This window comes from Arachis stenosperma, chromosome 4, assembly GCF_014773155.1.
Source record: "Arachis stenosperma cultivar V10309 chromosome 4, arast.V10309.gnm1.PFL2, whole genome shotgun sequence".
In the NCBI taxonomy this organism is placed as follows: domain Eukaryota; kingdom Viridiplantae; phylum Streptophyta; class Magnoliopsida; order Fabales; family Fabaceae; genus Arachis; species Arachis stenosperma.
In genome coordinates, this window is record NC_080380.1 from 77271802 (window position 1) to 77280941 (window position 9140).

At 38.5% G+C, this 9140-nt stretch overlaps 1 non-coding gene across 1 annotated transcript; it reads left to right on the forward strand.

Annotated features, from left to right (window-relative positions):
* The first annotated feature begins 4792 nt into the window (after positions 1-4792).
* LOC130977507 (small nucleolar RNA R71) lies at positions 4793-4896 on the forward strand. The gene has a single exon (XR_009085196.1). It is a non-coding gene; the product is annotated as a small nucleolar RNA R71 (small nucleolar RNA).
* Positions 4897-9140: the final 4244 nt, after the last annotated feature.

Here is a 9140-nt window from a genome sequence, read left to right on the forward strand (position 1 = left end):
TTAACTCATCACATTCATCATGTTCTTGGGTGCGAATGAATATCTTGGAATAAGAATAAGATAGAGATTTGAATAAAAGAAATAGAACTTCATTAATCTTTGAGGTACAGCAGAGCTCCACACCCTTAATCTATGGTGTGCAGAAACTCCACCGTTGAAAATACATAAGTGAAAGAGGTCCAGGCATGGCCGAATGGCCAGCCCCCTAAAACGTGATCACAGGATTCAAAATACAATCCAGGATGTCTAATACAATAGATAGATGTCCTATATATACTAGACTAGCTACTAGGGTTTACATGAGTAAGTAATTGATGCATAAATCCACTTCCGGGGCCCACTTGGTGTGTGCTTGGGCTGAGCTTGATCAATCCACGAGCTGAGGCTTCTCTTGGAGTTGAATTTCGAGTTATGATGTGTTTTGGGCGTTCAACTCCGGATCATGACGTTTTTCTGGCGTTTAACTTCAGAAAGGAGCGTGTACTTGGCGTTCAACGCCAATTTGCGTCGTCATTCTTCGAATAAAGTATGGACTATTATATATTGCTGGAAAGCCCTGGATGTCGACTTTCCAACGCCGTTGAGAGCGCGCCAATTGGAGTTCTGTAGCTCCAGAAAATCTATTTCGAGTGCAGGGAGGTCAGAATCCAACAGCATCAGCAGTCCTTTTGTCAGCCTTTTTCAGAGTTTTGCTCAAATCCTTCAATTTCAGTCAGAATTTACCTGAAATCACAGAAAAACACACAAACTCATAGTAAAGTCCAGAAATGTGAATTTAACATAAAAACTAAGGAAAACATCCCTAAAAGTAGCTCAATCTTACTAAAAACTATGTAAAAACAATGCCAAAAAGCGTACAAATTATCCGCTCATCACAACACCAAACTTAAATTGTTGCTTGTCCCCAAGCAACTGAAAATCAAACAGGATAAAAAGAAGAGAATATACTATAAAGTCCAAAATATCACTGAATATTAATTTAATTACATGAGCGGGACTTGTAGCTTTTTGCTTCTGAACAGTTTTGGCATCTCACTTTTTCCTTTGAAGTTTATGAATGATTGGCTTCTCTAGGAACTTAGAATTTCGGATAGTGTTATTGACTTTCCTAGTTAAGCATGTTGATTCTTGAACACAGCTACTTATGAGTCTTGGCCGTGGCCCTAAGCACTTTGTTTTCCAGTATTACCACCGGATACATAAATGCCACAGACACATAACTGGGTGAACCTTTTCAGATTGTGACTTAGCTTTGCTAGAGTCCCCAGTTAGTGGTGTCCAGAGCTCTTAAGCACACTCTTTTGCCTTAGATCACGACTTTAACCATTCAGTCTCAAGTTCTTTACTTGGGCCTTCATGACACAAGCACATGGTTAGGGACAGCTTGATTTAGCCGCTTAGGCCTGGATTTAATTTCCTTGGGCCCTCCTATCCATTGATGCTCAAAGCCTTGGATCCTTTTTACCCTTGCCTTTTGGTTTTAAGGGCTATTGGCTTTTTCTACTGCTCCTTCTTTTTCTATATACTCTTTTTAGATCCTTTTTTTTTTCACTGCTTTTTCTTGCTTCAAAAATCAATTTCATGATGTTTTTCAGATCATCAATAACATTTCTCTTTGTTCATCATTCTTTCAAGAGCCAACAATTTTAACACTCATAAACAACAATATCCAAAGACATATGTACTGTTCAATCATTCATTCAGAAAACAAAAATTATTGTCACCACATCAATATAATTAAACTAAATTTCAATAATAATTTCGAAAATTATGTACTTCTTGTTCTTTTGAATTAAAACATTTTTCTTTTAAGAGAGGTAAAGGACTAATGGATTTTATTTATAGCTTTAAGGCATGGTTACATACTAATGATCATGAAGTAGAGACACAAAAACATAGATAAACACAATAATTAAAAACCGAAAACAGAAAGAAATAAGAGCAAGGAATGAATCCACCTGAGTGAGGGTGGCGCCTTTTTGAAGGTCCAATGGTGCTCTTTGAGCTCCTCTATGTCTCTTCCTTGCTTCTTGTTGAATGATTCATAGTAATTTTTGTGTTCCTCCCTTAGTTGCTTCCAATATTTGTGTGGAGGACAACTTATCCCCTGAGGTATCTCAGGGATCTCTTGATTTGCAGCCACATGTTCTACCACTGAGCTATGACGGCTTATATTTTTCTTTTCATCTCCCATGACTCAGAGGTGGAAGCTTTTTGTCTTCCCTTTGAGGTTTCTCTGGCTTTAGGTGCCATTAATGGTAATGGAAAAGCAAAAAAGCTTATGCTTTTACCACACCAAACTTAAAATATTGCTCGCCCTCGAGCAAGATAAGAAAGAAGAGAAGAAGAAGAAGAAGAAGAAAATAGAGGAGAGTGAGGGGAGATGGATTCGGCTATATGGGTGGGATTGGGTGGGAAGGAGAAGTTGAATTTGAAGGTGAGTGAGGTTTATGGGAAAGGGTGAGTGGTGAATGAAAAATAGAGGGAATGGCCATGAATGAAAAGAGAGAGGGCGAGGTAGGTGGGGATCCTGTGAGTTCACAGATCCTGAGGTGATCCTGTGGGGTCCACAGATCCTGAGGTGTCAAGGAATTCCATCCCTGCACCAAATAGGCATGTAAAATGCCTTGGCACACCATTCTGGCGTTTAAACGCCCATTGGTGCACATTCTGGGCGTTCAACGCCCATGTAATGCATGTTTCTGGCGTTGAACGCCAGTTTCATGCTTGTTCCTGGCGTTCAGCGCCAGTTTGTCCTCTCTGTGCACATTCTGGCGTTTAACGCCAGGTTGTTGCTTGTTTTGGGCGTTCAGCGCCAGAATGGTGCTCTGTTCTGGCGTTGAACGCCGGCCAGATGCACCTTCTGGGCGTTGAACGCCAGCCCGTGCGTCCTCCAGGGTGAAAAATTTTTTTCTTCTGTTTTTGACTCTTTTTAATTTTTTTGATTTTTTCGTGACTCCTCATGATCATGTACCTAATTAAACACAAAAATAACAAAGAAACAAAATAAAATAAAATTAGATAAATAAAATTGGGTTGCCTCCCAACAAGCGCTTCTTTAATGTCAATAGCTTGACAGTGGCTCTCATGGAGCCACATGGTGATCAGGTCAATTTAAGTGTGGTATTCCCAACACCAAACTTAGAGTTTGGATATGGGGTTTGAACACCAAACTTAGAGTTTGGTTGTGGCCTCACAACACCAAACTTAGAGTTTGACTGTAGAGGCTCTTCTTCTTGACTCTGAACTGAGAGAAGCTCTTCATGCTTACTCTCTTTGTCACAGAGGGATGGCCATGTGCCTTAAACACAAGGTAGTCCCCATTCAATTGAAGGACTAACTCACCTCTGTTGACATCTATCACAGCTCCTGCTGTGGCTAGGAAAGGTCTTCCTAGGATGATGCATTCATCATCTTCCTTCCTAGTGTCTAGGATTATGAAATCAGCAGGGATGTACAGGCCTTCAACCTTTACTAGCACGTCCTCTACTAATCCATAAGCTTGTCTCACTGACTTGTCTGCCAGTTGTAATGAGAACAAAGCAGGTTGTACCTCAATGATCCCCAGCTTCTCCATTACAGAGAGTGGCATAAGATTTATCCCTGACCCCAGATCACATAGAGCTTTTCAAAGCACATAGTGCCTATGGTACAAGGTATTAGAAACTTGCCAGGGTCTTGTCTCTTTTGAGGTAGAGTTCTCTGAATCCAAGTATCTAGTTCACTAATGAGCAAGGGAGGTTCACTTTCCCAGGTCTCATTACCAAACAGCTTGGCATTCAGTTTCATGATAGCTCCTAAATATAGAGCAGCTTGCTCTCCAGTCACATCTTCATCCTCTTCAGAGGATGAATATTCTTCAGAGCTCATGAATGGCAGAAGGAGGTTCAATGGAATCTCTATGATCTCTGTATGAGCCTCAGATTCCTTTGGATCCTTAATAGGAAACTCCTTCATGCTTGAGGGACGTCCCAGGAGGTCTTCCTCACTAAGATTTTCGTCCTCCTCCTCCCTAGTGCATTCGGCCACTTTGATTAAATCAATGGCCTTGCACTCTCCTTTTGGATTTTCTTCTGTATTGCTTGGGAGAGTACTGGGAGGAGTTTCAATAACTTTCTTACTCAGCTGGCCCACTTGTGCCTCCAAATTTCTAATGGAGGATCTGGTTTCATTCATGAAACTGAAAGTGGCCTTTGACAGATCAGAGACTATATTGGCTAAATTAGAAGTATTTTGTTCAGAATTCTCTGTCTGTTGCTGAGAAGATGATGGATATGGCTTACTATTATTCAGCCTAGTACGTCCACCATTGTTAAAACCTTGTTGAGGTTTTTGCTGATCCTTCCATGAGAAATTTGGATGATTTCTCCATGATGAGTTATAGGTGTTTCCATAAGGTTCACCTAAGTAATTAACCTCTGCCATGGCAGGGTTCTCAGGATCATAAGCTTCTTCAGAAGCTGCCTCTCTAGTACTGTTGGATGCATGTTGCAACCCATTCAGATTTTGAGAGATTATGTTGACCTGTTGAGTCAACATCTTGTTCTGAGCCAATATGGCATTCAGAGCATCAATTTCAAGAACTCCTTTCTTCTGAGGTACCCCATTGTTCACGGAATTCCTCTCAGAAGTATACATGAACTGGTTGTTTGCAACCATGTCAATGAGTTCTTGAGCCTCTCCAGGCGTTTTCTTCAGGTGAATAGATCCACCTGCAGAATGGTCCAATGACATTTTCGAAAATTCAGAGAGACCATAATAGAATATATCTAATATGGTCCATTCTGAAAACATGTCAGATGGACATCTTTTGGTCAGCTGCTTGTATCTTTCCCAAGCTTCATAGAGGGATTCACCATCTTTTTGTTTGAAGGTTTGAATATCCACTCTCAGCTTGCTCAGCTTTTGAGGAGGAAAGAATTTATCCAAGAAGGCAGTGACAAGCTTATCCCATGAGTCCAGGCTATCCTTAGGTTGTGAATCCAACCATACTCTAGCTCTGTCTCTTACAGCAAAAGGGAAAAGCATGAGTCTGTAGACTTCAGGATCAATTCCATTAGTCTTTACAGTCTCACAGATCTGCAAGAACTCAGTTAAAAACTGATAAGGATCTTCAGATGGAAGTCCATAAAACTTGCAGTTTTGTTGCATTAAAGCAACTAGTTGAGGCTTAAGCTCAAAGTTATTGGCTCCAATGGCAGGAATGGAGATGCTTCTTCCATCAAACTTGGATGTTGGCTTTGTGAAGTCACCAAGCATTCTCCTTGCATTATTATTATTTTCCTCTGCCATTTCTTCTCTTGTTCGAAAATTTCAAGAAGGTTTCTTCTGGATTGTTGTAATTTAGCTTCTTTTAATTTTCTCTTCAGAGTCCTTTCAGGTTCTGGATCTATTTCAACAAGAGTGCCTTTATCCCTGTTCCTGCTCATATGAAAGAGAAGAAAACAAGAAAAGAAAGAGGAATCCTCTATGTCACAGTATAGAGATTCCTTTGTGTTAGTAGAAAAAGAAAGGGGGTAGAAGAATGAAGAATGGATTCGGATTTATGGATGAAGAGAGGTGAAGAGAAGTGTTAGTAATTAAATAATTAAATAGAAGAAGAAAAGAGAAGAGAAAATTCGAAAATAATTTTGAAAAGGAGTTAGTGATTTTCGAAAATTTGAGATAAATTGTAATTAAAATTAAAACATGAAACAATTAATTAATTAAAAATAATTTTTGAAAAAAGAGAGATATTTTCGAAAATAGAAGAGGGAAAAGTAGTTAAGTGGTTTTGAAAAAATAAGAAACAAACAAAAAGTTAGTTAGTTGATTGAAAAAGATTTGAAATCAAAATTGAAAAAGATAAGAAGATAGTAAGTTAGATAAGATATTTTTGAAATCAAATTTTGAAAAAGATAAAATTTTGAAAAGATCAAAAAAGATAAAAGATTTAACTCAAAAATTTTGAAATATTTACTTCACTAACAAGAAACTACAAGATAAGATTCTAGAACTTAAAGATTGAACCTTTTTTAACAAGAAAGTAACAAACTTCAAATTTTTGAACCAATCACATTAATTATTAGTGAATTTTCGAAAATTACATATAAAAGATAAGAAAAAGATTTTGAAAATATTTTGAAAAAGATTTTTGAAATTTTCGAAAATTGAAAAAAAAATGAAAAAGATATGATTTTTGAAAAAGATTTTGAAAAGATAAGATTTTTAAAATTGAAATTTTGACTTGACTTGTAAGAAACAACTAATTTTGAAATTTTTTTTTTTTTTGACCAAGTCAACCCAAAATTTCGAAAATTTGGAGGGAAATAAGGAAAAGATATTTTTTTGATTTTTGAATTTTTAATTATGAGAGAGAAAAACACAAACATGACCCAAAACATGAGAATTTTGGATCAAACACTTTAATGCATGCAAGAATGCTATGAATGTCAAGATGAACACCAAGAACACTTTGAAGATCATGATGAACATCAAGAACATATTTTTGAAAAATTTTTGATGCAAAGAAAACATGCAAGACACCAAACTTAGAAATCTTTAATGCATGGAAAATATGAATGCAAAAATGCACATGAAAAACAATAAACAATACAAAACAAGAAAACATCAAGATCAAACAAGATGACTTATCAAGAACAACTTGAAGATCATGAAGAACACTATGAATGCATGAATTTTCGAAAAATATGCAAGAAAAAATTTTAAAAGCATCCAATTGACACCAAACTTAAAAATTAACACAAGACTCAAACAAGAAACACAAAATATTTTTGGATTTTATGATTTTCTAATTTTTTTGGATTTTTATTAATTATTTTCGAAAATAATGTGAAGAAAAACGAAAATTTAAAAGAAAAATTTTGAAAAAGATTTTTGAAAAGAAAATTACCTAATCTGAGCAACAAGATGAACCGTCAGTTGTCCATACTCGAACAATCCCCGGCAACGGCGCCAAAAACTTAGTGGACGAAATTGTGATCCATGTTCTTAATTATTTTGAGATAAAGGCTTCTAAGGGGCAGCACCTGTGTGAGGACACAACTCCATTCAACTAACCAGCAAGTGTACTGGGTCGTCCAAGTAATAACCTTACGTGAGTAAGGGTCGAATCCACAGAGATTGTTGGTATGAAGCAAGCTATGGTCACCTTGTAAATCTCAGTTAGGCAGATTAAAATAGTTTATGGTTTTCAAAAATTAATAATAAAATAGGTAAAATAAAAAGGATAGAATACTTATGTAGATTCATTAGTAGAGGTATCAGTTAAGTATATGAAGATGCTGTATGACTCAAGGACGCCTGCTCTCCTACTGCTTCTACTCAATCCTTCTTACTCCTTTCCATGGCAAGCTTTGTATAGGGGTTCACCATCAACTGTGGCTACTTTCATCCTCTCGGGGAAATATCCTATGCGGCTGTCACTCGCACAGCTAACCAGTCTGGAGGCATCACCCATGGTTGATAGCTACGTCCCATCCTCGCAGTGAAAGCTAATGCTCACGCACTCTGTCACAGTACGGCCAATCACCGGTTGGTTCCCTCCCCTACTGGAATAGAATCCATTGATTCTTTTGCGTTGTCACTACGCCCAGCAGGTTACAGGTTTGAAGCACGTCACAGTCATTCATTACCGGAATCCTACTCGGACACCACAGACAAGGTAGACTTTCCGGATTCCCAGGATCCTACTCGGAACACCACAGACAAGGTTGGACTTTCCGAATCCTCATAAATGCCGCCATCTATCTAGCTTATACCACGAAGATTCTGTTGGGGAATCTAAGAGATACACATTCAAGCCTTGGTTGCATGTAGAACGGAAGTGGTTGTCAATCACGCGCGTTCATAAGTGAGAATGATGATGAGGGTTATTAACTCATCACATTCATCATGTTCTGGGTGCGAATGAATATCTTGGAATAAGAATAAGATAGAGATTTGAATAAAAGAAATAGAACTTCATTAATCTTGAGGTACAGCAGAGCTCCACACCCTTAATCTATGGTGTGCAGAAACTCCACCGTTGAAAATACATAAGTGAAAGAGGTCCAGGCATGGCCGAATGGCCAGCCCCCTAAAACGTGATCACAGGATTCAAATACAATCCAGGATGTCTAATACAATAGATAGATGTCCTATATATACTAGACTAGCTACTAGGGTTTACATGAGTAAGTAATTGATGCATAAATCCACTTCCGGGGCCCACTTGGTGTGTGCTTGGGCTGAGTTTGATCAATCCACGAGCTGAGGCTTCTCTTGGAGTTGAATTTCGAGTTATGATGTGTTTTGGGCGTTCAACTCCGGATCATGACGTTTTTCTGGCGTTTAACTTCAGAAAGGAGCGTGTACTTGGCGTTCAACGCCAATTTGCGTCGTCATTCTTCGAATAAAGTATGGACTATTATATATTGCTGGAAAGCCCTGGATGTCTACTTTCCAACGCCGTTGAGAGCGCGCCAATTGGAGTTCTGTAGCTCCAGAAAATCCATTTCGAGTGCAGGGAGGTCAGAATCCAACAGCATCAGCAGTCCTTTTGTCAGCCTTTTTCAGAGTTTTGCTCAAATCCTTCAATTTTAGTCAGAATTTACCTGAAATCACAGAAAAACACACAAACTCATAGTAAAGTCCAGAAATGTGAATTTAACATAAAAACTAAGGAAAACATCCCTAAAAGTAGCTCAATCTTACTAAAAACTATGTAAAAACAATGCCAAAAAGCGTACAAATTATCCGCTCATCAATAACAGAGGTGACAAATAAGATGAGGAAAGGCTAACCTTGCCAAGGTAGAGGACTTGTCCGCCACCTTATAAAGTTCTTGGGCTATAACCTCATGACTTCTACTTCCTCTCCAATCATGATGCTATGAATCATGATGGCCCGATCTATAGTAACTTCGGACCGGTTGCTAGTGGGAATGATTGAGCGTTGGATAAACTCCAACCATCCCCTAGCCACGGGCTTGAGGTCATGCCTTCTCAGTTGGACCGGCTTCCCTCTTGAATCTCTCTTCCATTGAGCGCCCTCTTCACAAATGTCCATGAGGACTTGGTCTAACCTTTGATCAAAGTTGACCCTTCTAGTGTAAGGGTGTTCATCTCCTTGCATCATGGGCAAGTTGAATGCAAACCTTA